Genomic DNA, 12319 nt, shown 5'->3' on the forward strand with positions numbered 1-12319 from the left:
AGATTCTGGTGTATTGAAATATAATATATAGGAGTATCTGAGCAGCCTGCCCTCCATTTGTAAAGGGTCATCATGCAGATTAAAATCCAAACTTTATTAAAGTCTCGAGTTCTGTGAATATCATTCCCTTCATTGAATCACAAATATGAGAGCATTACTCTTAAAATGATATCATCTTTGGGCACATGTTTCCTAATTAAAAGGAAAAAAGTAGACTTTGTGCAGATCGTGGTTTATGTTCCAGCCCTTAATTAAAAATAATCTTTAATCTTACAATGCTGTTAATTTTCCAGATACTTTACAAAGCAGTTTCACATACTTTTACCTAGTTCATTCCTCACAGGGGTGCTCGGATATGGGTGTTCGTGTCTTCAGCTGACAGTCTGAATGGGACAGAGGCCAGATTGAATGCCACCAGCCTGTTTTTGAACTGAAACTTGGGCCTTGGGTTGATTTGGAATCCAGTCCATTTTCTAATGTGCCCTGCAAAGCTCTGTGGTTTTGATTTTCCTCTTTTTAATGCTAAGATAAAGACATATCCTCAAGGCACTACTGGTCCCTGTCTCCCCACCCCATGTGTACCCTGCCCTCGCGCCATTCAGTAGCCAGCCGCAGCCTGACAGCTTTCCTGAGCTTCTCCTGCAGATTCCACTTCCTCCAGTGGGGCGGGGGAAGGGGGCAAAGGGTGGTTTGCATAAGTGGCTGTCTACCTGTAGCTCTCTTCTCTCTCCTTGCTCGTCCTTCTCCCTTTCCTTCCTCCCCCACTGAAGGCTGGTTGTCCTTCAGGCCTCTGCAAATGTTTTTTTGACCAACCCTCCAGCCCCCCACCCCCACTCTGCATGGTCTTAACTCCGCTCCTCTCTCCATGAAAGCAGTTACCTCTGTGGGCTATTTTTCTGGCATTTGGTTGCCTCCCCGATTAGAGCAAGCTTGAGAAGCATGGGGACTTTGTCCAGTTTTGCACCCTGTGTTGTAAATGGAATTCATTCCAACGTGACTACAGAAATTCTACTCGGAGACACAGATGCAATTAAAGGAGTTGTTACACTCGCAGGTCCTAGAAAGGGGTGGCAAGACGTGCCATGCAAAGGGCCATGTGAGTGCCCAGGAAGCAAGCTCAGCCAAGCAGGTGGGGAGCTGGAGAGAATGAGGTCCCCTGGGCAAGCGCCTTCATTGGACTCAGGATGGAGCGTACAAGCAAAGGCTTGAGGAGATTTCACTGGTGCATTTGGATGTCACTGGGTCAGAGTGGAATGCAAGAAGGAGAACTTGTGGCAGGGACCAGCCTCATCACACTCTTCACTGGACGCCTGAGCCAGGATACCGACATCCTATTTGTAGGGATGCAGAAGCATGGGGAAAACAAAACTCTAGTTTTAAAAATCTACAGTGCACTCCTATTCTGTTCTCAACCCTGGCATGGTGCTTGGCACATTAAGAGGGCTCACGTGTCTGGATGAATGGACCGATGAATGAATGATAGAGACTTTGTCTCCTTTCTTAAGCCATTAGAATAATGGGGAGCCTGTGAGCTTCCGTTAATGTCCATTAAGAGGAACTGGTAGAACACTCAGATTTGACCAAAGTAGAACTCCTTTATTTTGCTTAGTCCTAATACCAATCACTTAACCGATATTTATTGAGTGGGGGACAGGGCGTGAAGTGCTGTGGCTCTTGGTTCTCCATCTTAGCATTGCTTCATGTTTACAGAGCAACGAGGATGATTTAATTAGTTACTGGAAGCCCCCAGGTAAAAGCACACAGATAACAAATATTAGTATTTATTTAGGGCAGCTGCATAAACATTGAAACGTGAATGTGTGTCACTGGTGGAGTTTAATAAAGTGGGCTAGAGTTAAAGTTGTTCTCTTTGGTGTATAATGCTTTCCGGTCTTAGAAATTTTCAAGAATGAGGCCACTTCTCAGTTACTCTGGACAAAACTTACTCTTCAGATTTAATAGCATTTTCTGCACCAGTCACCTTTCTTTGTTCATCTTTCAAACTCCCTTTATTGACCTACAAGTTGAGGCATCCGTACAAATCCGCATGCTTCTTTGCTGCAAAGAAAGGTTTGAGATAGTATAAATTTTCTCTTGGTCTAAGAATAGTATATTTCCAGGTTGAGCTACAATAAATCGTCAAACCTAGTAAAAGCTAGACCTCTCAACTTCCTCCTGGGCTTGCTTGTTAAAATATAGTTTGTTTGGAGTGAATTCTCAGACTGTCATACACATATATTCAAATGTGATTAGGTGACATGCGTGGACATCCTACTTGAACTAGAAAGCTTATGATGTGGGTTATTTTTGTAATGTTATTTCCGATTTCTCGCCATTACGTTCTCTTCTTTGGAGCTGATTTGAGAAGTTAACTATATATAAACCAGCTGTGGTAAGACATTTTATTATGTTTAAAAGAAAAATGCTCCTTCCTGTTTGGTTATGCAATCCCCCCCACCCCCGTGCACACACACTTTTAAGCAATTTTAGGATTATTTTAGTATCAGTTTTGCCATGTGTCTGGTCAGTTGGTGTCTTCATAGAAGAACGGTGCTGTTTCTTCCAGCATGGTATTTTTATCTGTTTGATACTTGCCCCAAACCCAAGAACATGATACCTGTGTTGTGTAGTAGGAAGGTCCTGAAATGCCAGGCTGGATTTTTTTTTTTTTTTTTTTTAAAGAAGATACATAAGTACAGGAAGAATACAAGTACATTAAACTGATCCTGAGGATAGATGTCAGGGCATGTCTAAACTTTTTCTACACTCAGTGTACTTTGTAAATAAAGCCCGTAATTGGTATGCATGAGTAGTTAGAGCAGTTCTAATTGCATGAAACCCGTCTGAGAGAAGGGACCATTCTGTTTTTGGCGGTTGAAGAGATTATAAGTGTAGGGTAGAGCTGTGTGTCATTTAGAAATGGTTTGCTAGGGTTCAGACATGCTGCTTTTCTGGTGGGTGGAGATGGGTTGAGAGGAAAACAACTAGATTGGCCCTGGTTCTTGGGAAGGGAGAAGGGAATCTGCAATTCCAGCTCAAGAGTTGGGTAAGTAGGAACAATGCTTAGGCTAAAGAGATGGCTGATGGTCTCGTGGCAGACAACTGACGGGCCTCCAGTGGGTAGGTATTGTTGCCTCTGTGAATGCTTGTGTTGGCCGTGGTCTTCACCTACACCCTTGACGTGTGTGGAAGAGTTCTTTTCAAAGTAAACATGACAAAGGATTTTTGGATTTTATCTCCTGAGATGGGCTTAGGGTTTGTTGACGAACGTTCCTGACACTTAGTGGGTGCTCTGAAATATTTAGTGACTGAATGACTGAATGTAATTTTTCAATGGGATAAGTCCATGTAAACCAAATACCCATTTTTGAAGCATTTCCACAAATCTAATGAAACTTCTTACTGTGTGAATAACTAAGTGATATAAATTAGTCAAGCACTTCAGTGGAAAACTCGGAAATCAGTGCATTCATTATCTTCAAAGTCCCATATTAAGGCAACATCCAGAGTATTTTATGAATTGCTAGTGGAGGAACTGATTTATTTTTTAGACTGTTTCTCCATGACTTCTTGGAACTGCGGAGTTAAATCTCCTCATGGTAGTCTAACGGCTAAAGTTATCTACTTCATGCTCAGTCTGGGGGTAACTGCTGCTATGTGGGGTCTCCCCAAGGAATAACTGTGGAAACAAGGTTGCATCATTTGACACAAGAGCCAGTGGGGACCAGGTGGGATATGATGACAGGAGAGGGGAGTCGAGGCTGAATGGCCAAGGAGGAGGGGAAATCTGAGGTGGGGCTTAAGGGATCTAGGATTTTGACAGCTAGACGGGAGAAAGGAAGGGACTGCTGGAGAATCTCTGTTCACTTGGAGATGCAGTTGAGTGTGGACAGTGAGCGTGGGTGACCACCTTGTGGAGTTGTTGGTAGAAGGTGGGAAATGAGGTGGAGTATGGGGCCAGGGAGGGGGTTTGGGATTTAATAAGATAAGTAATAAGAGGCTATTGAAGATCTCTGAAGAGAGAAGTGGAGAATGAAACCATGGTTCATACTTCTCTAAGTTAGAGTGCAAATAAGCAGTGCAATCATCCCTGTTTTATAGGAAGGCAGATTGATGAAACTCGAGAGTTCTTCAGCTGAATTCTCACCACGTTGGCTCTAGTCCAGGATTACTAAGCCAACTTTTCTCTTCCAGTTAATTACCAAACTTTCCAGTGTGAAATGAATCAAATACTTGGGGAAACAAAGCACCTGGACTTATATGAAGCCTTTATAGCTTCACATAGGACCAGATGCGAGTTTTTTTGAGTTGGTATTAATTTTGATCTTAAAGATGACAAAGTATCATTCATTCCCCCCGCTCAATTTTCAGTTGGTTTAACAGCCTCTTTGAGATATAATTCACATACCATACAATCTCGCCATTCAAAAAGTATACAACTCAGTGGTTTTTAATATATTCAGAGCTATGCAGCCATCACCACAATCTAATTCTAGAATTTTCCATCAAAGTTCCCTTCCCCACCCCTCCCAAATCCCTGTATCCATTAGCAGTCGCTGCCCCCCACACCACACCCTGCAGTTTTCACCTCCTTTCCCCCCACCCCTCTAGCTCTGGGCAACCACTAATAAAATTTGTTTCTGTAGTCCACTTGATTTTTTTTTTTTTTTTTAACCAGTATACCAAATGTTACCACAGACTTTGGCATCAGGCAACCTAGGTTCAAACCCCAGTTTACTAGTTCTGTGACCTTGAGAAAATTTCTTAACTTTGTGAAGTCTGCTTGCATCTCTTTAAAATGTGGATAATATCTACTTCCCAATTGGTGAAGACTAAAGGATATTTATGTGGGTGTGTTTTGTGAAGTGCTACAGGAGTTAATTGCTCCACAGTTAATTGTTCCACTGAATTATTAAAGGGTATCAAATATTAATCCTTTAAAATAGTTGGTGGGACATAATAGGATGCATAACAAATGTTTGGATGTGACGGGGTAGATTTTTTGTTGTTCCTGTGACTTCAGGGTTTGACTTTCAGCATGGAAGACATATTTGTGTTTCCAGGTATAACCCAGGATGGTAGTACTTAAACTATTTTTGGATCACAAGCCCCTTGGAGAATCTGATGAAAGCTATGCACGCACACTTGATTTTATTTTTAAAAAATCAGGAGGTTCGTGGATCCCTTAAAACCATCCCTACACTCCCTACCTACCAGGTTAAGGGCCCTTGGTCTTTTAAAAGAGAGATAAAATGATGCTTCAGAGCTGGAGCGAGCAGTCCGGCACATTGACAGGAAAACACAGCCATCAGCCAGAAGTATGTTTACTGTCCAGTTCGTAACATCCATGTAAAAGTGTACATGTGTTTGGCCAAGCAAGGTGGATACTGATCTAGGCACAGAAATGCACCTACATCTCACATTGAGAAGTAATCTCTGGAAGAGCTGGCAAGAGGAAGAACAAGCAACCAGAGTATCTTTCATATTGCAAGTAATGCCCCTCCAGCCTGCACATTTTAGAACCCTTGTATAAACTAGCATCGCATTCCGAAAGGACCAGTGGGAAGTGGGAATTCACAACAGCCTCACTTACAAGGTGAGTGGGATGGCCTTGATTGAGTTGATTCTCCAGATAGCTGTTACTCACAGGCCACTCGATAACACTGCTGTTTATCTCATACCTGTTAAATGGCCCGATGGTGCAGCATCCCGCAATGGATTCTTTTTTTAAGTTTTTTTTTTTTTTAACATGTATTCATTTTTGAGAGGCAGAGAGACCGAGCACAAGCAGGGGAAGGGCAGAGAGAGGGGGAGACCTTGAATCTGAAGCAGGCTTCATGCTCTGAGCTGTCAGCACAGAGCCTGATGTGGGGCTCAAACTGACCAACTGTGAGATCATGACCTGAGCCAAAGTCAGATGCTCAACTGACTGAGCCACCCAGGCGCCCCTTCTCAATAGATTTAATAGAGAAGTTCTTACCGTGTCTACAAAGCAGATTTCTTCCTTACCAGTTCTGGTTTCCTGCTTACTTTCCTTAATTTGAAATGCACTGTTATGGGAAGTTGTTTGGGCACCCGTGGTAAAAGGATCAAACTAAGAACAGATCTCAGAGGTTTGGGACAGGGAGAAAAGGTGGGGTGAAAGCCAAACGAAGAGTGGCCAGGTGGCCCCTGTCAAATAAGAAGGAAGATCCCACATGCTGCACAGCCTTGAGAGAACAGTCCTTTATCAGATCTGTCTTCTGCAAATATTTTCTTTCAGTATGTGGTTTGTTTTCTTATTTTCCTGGCAGTGTCTTTTGCAGAGCAGAAGTTTTTAATTTTAATGAAGTCTATCTTATCAGTTATTCCTAAGCAGTGGATCCTGCTTTTAGTGTTGTATCTAAAAAGTCATCGTCATAGACCATATGAGTTCACTTGTGTGGAATCTAAAAAAAACAAAACAAATGAATAAACAAAAAACAGAATCAGACTTATAAGTACAGAGAACAAACTGATGGTTGTCAGAAGGAAGGGGGACGGAGGGTTGGGCAAAATGGGTGAAGGGGAGAGGCTGAAGCTTTCGGTTGTGGAATGACTGAGTCACAGGAATAAAGCACAGCATAGGGACTACCGTCCGTGATATTGTAATGGCATTGCATGGTGACAGACAGTAGCTACACTTGAGGTGAGCATGGCATAACATTATAGATGTGTCAAATCACTATGTTGTATACCTAAAACTGATATAAATTGTGTGTCTACTATGCTTAAATAACATTAAAAATTAGATGTCATTGTCATACCCAAGGTCATTTAGATATTGTCCAATGTTATTTTCTAGGAGTTTTATAGTTTTGTGTTTTACATTTAGGTCTGTGATCCATTAAAAAAAAAAAAAAAGTTTACTTATTTATTGAGAGAAAGAGAGAACGAGCACAGAGCCTGATGTGGAACTTGATCTCATGACTTTGAGATCATGACCTGAGCCAAAATCAAGAGTTGGAAGCTTAACCGACTGAGGCACGTAGGCACCCTGATCCATTTTTTTTTTTAATGTTTGTTTATTTTTGAGAGTGAGAGATAGGGTGTGAGCAGGGAAGGGACAGAGAGAGGGAGACAGAGAATCCCAAGCAGGCTCCACACTGTCAGCTAAGAGCCCGACTTGGGGGGCTTGAACTCATGAACTCTGAGATCATAACCTGAACTGAAATCCAGAGTCAGGCATTTAACTGACTGAGCCACTCAGGTGCCCCTAGGTCTTTGATCCATTTTGAGTTAATTTTTATAAAGGGTGTAAAGTCTATCTGGCCTTGTTTTGTTGGTGTTTTGTTTTGTTTTGGGAGTTTTTGTTTTTTTTTGCAAGTGGGTGTCCAGCTGTTCCAGCACCATTTGTCAAAAAGACTACTTTTTTCTCCATTATATTGCCTTTAGTCCTTTCTCAAAGATTGGTTGACTGTGTTTATGTGGGTTCATGCCTGGGCCGCAGCCTTTTCGTGATGTAAGGATTACCAACCGGACAGAGGTGGCATCTCCAATGGGGCTGCTGCCTTGCTTGCCCTTGGCAGGATTTCTGAAGGTGATGGTCTGCCTGGGGAGCCTGGATGGTAGGGGGCTGGCATGGAGGGCACTCCCGGTGGGTGTCAGTAGCTCTGCAAGTTTGAGAAAAGGAGTCCTTGTTTTCAGAGTGAAAGGGAGAGGGTCTGCATTACTGGAATAACGGTGAATCCAGTCCTCACCTCCTCCTCTTCTGCAGGCTCCTCGGCCCTAACATACTCATTCTAACTGATAAGATAATTAGAGCAAAATTTTGTGTAACCACTGGAACCAGGGATTCCATTGAAACAAATATAATTGGTAATCCTCACCTTCAATTCTTCCTTCTAGTGAAACCTACAATAAAATTAGGGATGTTTTCAAGCAGAGCTTTTGTGCTTAAATTATCCCATTTCTCTTTCCTTAGCTGTAGGCTAACCTAAATTCCCTCTTTCCCAGTGGGGGACTTGGATAGTTCTCCTGTAGAGGCCAAGGTTAATTTAGTGATGTGTTAGTGACTGGGAGAGGGGACATGTTCACAGTAGAGTTCCATTCCTTTCTTTCTTTATATTTCTCCCCGGTAATAATACTTAACTTTGTGGCTTCAGACCATCGTTTTCACACCTGTCACCCCAATTTGTTTTTCTGGCTCTGTGTTCTTTTCTCTCGCACCATTCCAGCCACCTGATGGACATTTTCCCTTGGACACCCTGTGGGTACCTCAAATACCAAATGCAAAAATCTGCCCGTCTTCTCCCAAACTTAATTTCCATTGCTGTGTCTGTAAATGGTATCAGCAAGAGGTCTCTGTTGCCAAGTCGTATTGGAGTTTCCACTGCTGACATTATATAAATCTCTCCCTTGGCCATATTCTGTTGCCTTGCTCTAGATTAGCCTTCTTGACAGTCTTCCATCTGGCCTGCCAAACCCAACCTTCTAGGGTCTCTTTCTTGCTCCCCAAATTTTCAAGCCCTCAAAATTTCCAGTTAAAGTTTGGGCTTCCCAGGCTGGCATTCAGTCTCCTGGCTTTCAGCAACCTTCATCTTTTCTAGTGCCCCCCGCCCTCCGCCCTCATGCTCTTGGCTTCCTAACTAAGCCAAGTTCTCTTCGTGTTCTCTTAGTCCTTCCATTTCCTGTAAATATCTTCTGTGTTTTCACTCTTATATCTTTGTTTTCAGACTTCTAAGCTAGTGGTCCTCAAACTTTAGTGTGCATTGGGCCCACATGGAAGGCTTACGACCACATAGATGGCTGGGCCCCATCCCCAGATTTTGATTCAGCAGGTCTAGGGTGGGGTCTGAGAATTAAGTCCTAATAGGTGTCTGTGTGGTGCTGATGTTGGTGGTCCGGTAACCCTACCTTGCATCTTGAGAACCGCTGTTCTAAGCAGTTTTGAAAAGCTGGATGTAGAAGTACTATAGTTCATACTTAATACATTTAGGCTAGGGGATAAATTTAATTCCTAAGGAGGCCATTAGTTATTCAGATCTGTGCATTGGAGTTTATGTACAAAAGTGCTAAAATTATGTTTTTGAGCTCAAAAAAATGTATATACTTTAAGCTCTTAATCTGTGCCAGCTGACAGGCCCTTTGCCTGTAAAAGCATTGTTAAATTAAGGGTTATACTTGTGTTTCGTCTCTACATATTGGATGAGGATACTTGCCATATTTATCCGTGAGCCACCGATGACCACACTCTGTCATTACAGACCAATGGGCCGTACAGCCAGTCAACTGCCAATTACGAAACTACAGGCCTGTGTTTCAAAAGCGGTTTAGCCAACCTGTGCCAGCATCTTGGTGGTTCCTTCTGTGACCAGCCTAGGCATAGTCTTGTAGCATGTTGTAGCTTGATGACTTGGTAATTATGACCTTTTTTTTTTTTTTTAAAGACTCCGGTGTCCCCAGTTGTCCTGGTGAGAAGGCTTACGTTATAGTTTTATTGTTAAATGTAGGCATCATTTCCCTGTCTCATTCAAAATGGAAATGTAAGCCACCTGTACCCCCCTGTGGGGCCAAGAGACGAGGGCCAGGAGGGCACTGTGGCCATAGGTCCGTGGCTCCTGCCTAGGCCTATGGGCTATTAGAGGCACTTTTGTGTTTTTAACTTTGCAAGGGCATGTTCAAGCATGAATGTGATTTGAGTAGGGCATTTGGGACTCCTTAGAAGGTAATCAGTACCTCCTAGAAGAGCTTTCACTTCTGTGCTCATTCAGGTTGCATTCTCCTGGCCTCAACTACAGCCCCTTGCACACAGAACCGCGTGTGTTGGTTGCCTATGGCCTAGCCTCAGAGAGAGAGGGAAAGGACCTGTAACTTAACAGGGCTTCTTTCGTGAAGGATTCTGAAGTGAAAGCTGGAAGAGTGCTTTCTGATTGGTGAACGTACCTAAGGTATTTCCCTTATATATCTGGACTTTTGATATCTAAGTGAAATAAAACTTCCCAAGGGAATACCTTGAGATTCGTCATTTTTTTTCCCCCTGTGGTTCATCTTACAAGTTTTACTATTGCTGGCAGTTAAGTGATGAAATTAGCCCTTCCAGCACTTTGGGAAGAGTACCTCACCCCTCGTTTTTGGAGTTGAATTTTGTGGTCCTTTGGAACACTGACTTACTTGTCTGTTGCCATATCTGAATTCATTCTCTGTACCTTCTTCACTCTGCATCATACACTTTGATAAGTTAACAATAAGATATCCTTTTCTGCCCAGGCGTATTTATTTATTCTTTTAAAGTCATGCATTGAGGAAAGGAATTTTTAGGAAAATTGTAATGCATTAAGCATGTGCATTAAAGTTATGAGATGTATCAGGTATTTTAGTTATAGTTCATTATGAACAGATACCATATGAGCAAATTATATGAATATTATGCATGAATACACTAAGCCCTCTTTTCTGAAGTTTGTTTTAGAAAGGAGATGCCCATTTAATATTGGTCTGGTTAAGTGAGTCGATATTTGCCATTTGTGAATTTTCAATTTTTAAAAAATGTTTTCATTTTTTTCTAGAGATGAAAGTTTTATTAGCGATGTTCCAATCCAATCTCTTGTTTTATAGGTGAGAGCAGTGAGGTCCTGATAAATCATACCGACCCCCAAAGCCACCTTGAATCTGACTTAGGTTTTGATTTAGAGGAGATCTTGGGGTCTTGTGGGATTATCGAATCTTCATTGTTTTTCTGTGCTGAAGAAGTGAATTTATGTTAAGTCTTAGTTTAGTAAGTTTTGGATAGATATACATATGTAAGAATATAACATATATAAATCTCAACAAGTGTATGCATATGTGGTCTTGTCTATGAGGATAGAGACAAAGTGGGAAATAGGGTGGCGAGGGTAGAGAATTGAACATCTGTGACCCCGGCAGCAGCCTCTTCTGTGACTACAGTGTTGAGTGGTGCCTCGTGGCTGTGTCTCAATTTTCCCTGACCCCAGTAATACCTACATCACACATAGATTGGGAAATACTGCATTTTCTTTAACAAGGGCTAGAAATAACTGATTGGAAAGGCCACACGGCCAACTGCTATGAAGAAATTGTAGACATTTGAAATGTAATGGTGTTTCCCCTGCAGGTGGGAAGGAGGGGCCTAGGGATGGATAATTGAGGAATCGATGAGTTGGAAGTTTTGGAGTTGAAATTCTGCAACTGGTTGAAATGCCTGAGTTGCTACCCCACAAGAGAGTCATACTGTTAGTGAAAAATGCAGTGGGCATCCCAACCACAAGAACTGAGCCCCAGTCTTCTTTTCTGCCCCTTATGCCACTTAGTAGTTGTGTCATCTTGAGTAGGACCCTCGACTCCCATCCTTTTTGACATTGATGATGTTGACTACCTGGTCTACCTTACCTGGGTGCAGTGAGCACCCACTTTCCCCGGATGACATAAACGTGTGTCACAGACATAAAGCAGCAAAAGGAGATGTCTGGTGTTTTATCATGATTATCATGGTTATATTATTTTGACTGTTATATTGACTAATTTTTATTGTGGGTTTCTTAGATTCTTCTCTTAAAAATATATGGAATTTTACTTTAAAAACACATTTCATGTAAGAACATTGGAGTTGACTTTGGTAAATGAACTTAAACACTTAAACTCTCTCATGGCCTTTAAATATTTCCTGACTATTTAAGGGAGTTTAATTTGTCCTAATGCTGTAGAGTTAGGAAACTGTTAATGGTATTGTAGCTCCAGAAGCAAAGGCTGCAGCTAATTTGTTAGAATGGTAAGGATTCGTGTGAAAGTGTTTTCAAGAATTCTATTCACAATATTTCTGGGAAAATAATGAAATGTGAATACTAACAGATTCTTTCTTTTTTTTTTTTTTTTTTCTGTTGAGAGAGAGCCAGCAGGGGAGGGAGGGAGAGAGAGAATCTCAAGCAGGCTCTACTTTGAGTGTGGGGCTAGATCCCATGACCCTGGGATCATGACCTAAGCCAAAATCAGGAGTCAGATGCTCTCAACTGGCTGAGCCACCCAGGTGCCCCCGTAACAGGTTCTAATTGGGCATGTTTTACCTGTCTAAAGAAGTTCCTATAATAACTATTGTACTCACTACTTTTATATGAGATACAACTAACAAGTATATGTACGATACCAAAAAGTGTTTTAGCTGGTTGTGCTTAGTTTCCCTGAGATTGGTGGTCTCTATTTTTTTTTTCTTAAGTCATTCTGACCTTGCAATATGAGAAGCATGTTCATAATTTTTATACTTTAATCCCACTGTGAGCATTTATATTTTGGGAGGGCTGAGTGTGTGTGTGTGTGTGTGTGTGTGTGTGTGTGTGTGTGTGTGTGT

General features: G+C 42.0%; 1 protein-coding gene and 1 long non-coding RNA gene across 2 annotated transcripts in view; one reads left to right on the forward strand and one right to left on the reverse strand.

Moving 5' to 3' along the window:
- The window catches only part of SDC2 (syndecan 2), a 103841-nt gene that overhangs the window by 51387 nt on the left and 40135 nt on the right, over positions 1-12319 (forward strand). The gene's annotated exons all lie outside the window — the stretch shown is intronic.
- On the reverse strand, positions 1752-6748 carry LOC121042741 (uncharacterized). Its single transcript, XR_005796416.1, has 2 exons — positions 6198-6748; positions 1752-2058 (listed from the first exon to the last, which is right to left on the reverse strand). It is a non-coding gene; the product is annotated as an uncharacterized LOC121042741 (long non-coding RNA).

The sequence above is a fragment of the Herpailurus yagouaroundi genome, unplaced genomic scaffold, assembly GCF_014898765.1.
Source record: "Herpailurus yagouaroundi ecotype Mexico unplaced genomic scaffold, PumYag 186, whole genome shotgun sequence".
NCBI classification, from domain to species: Eukaryota; Metazoa; Chordata; class Mammalia; order Carnivora; family Felidae; genus Herpailurus; species Herpailurus yagouaroundi.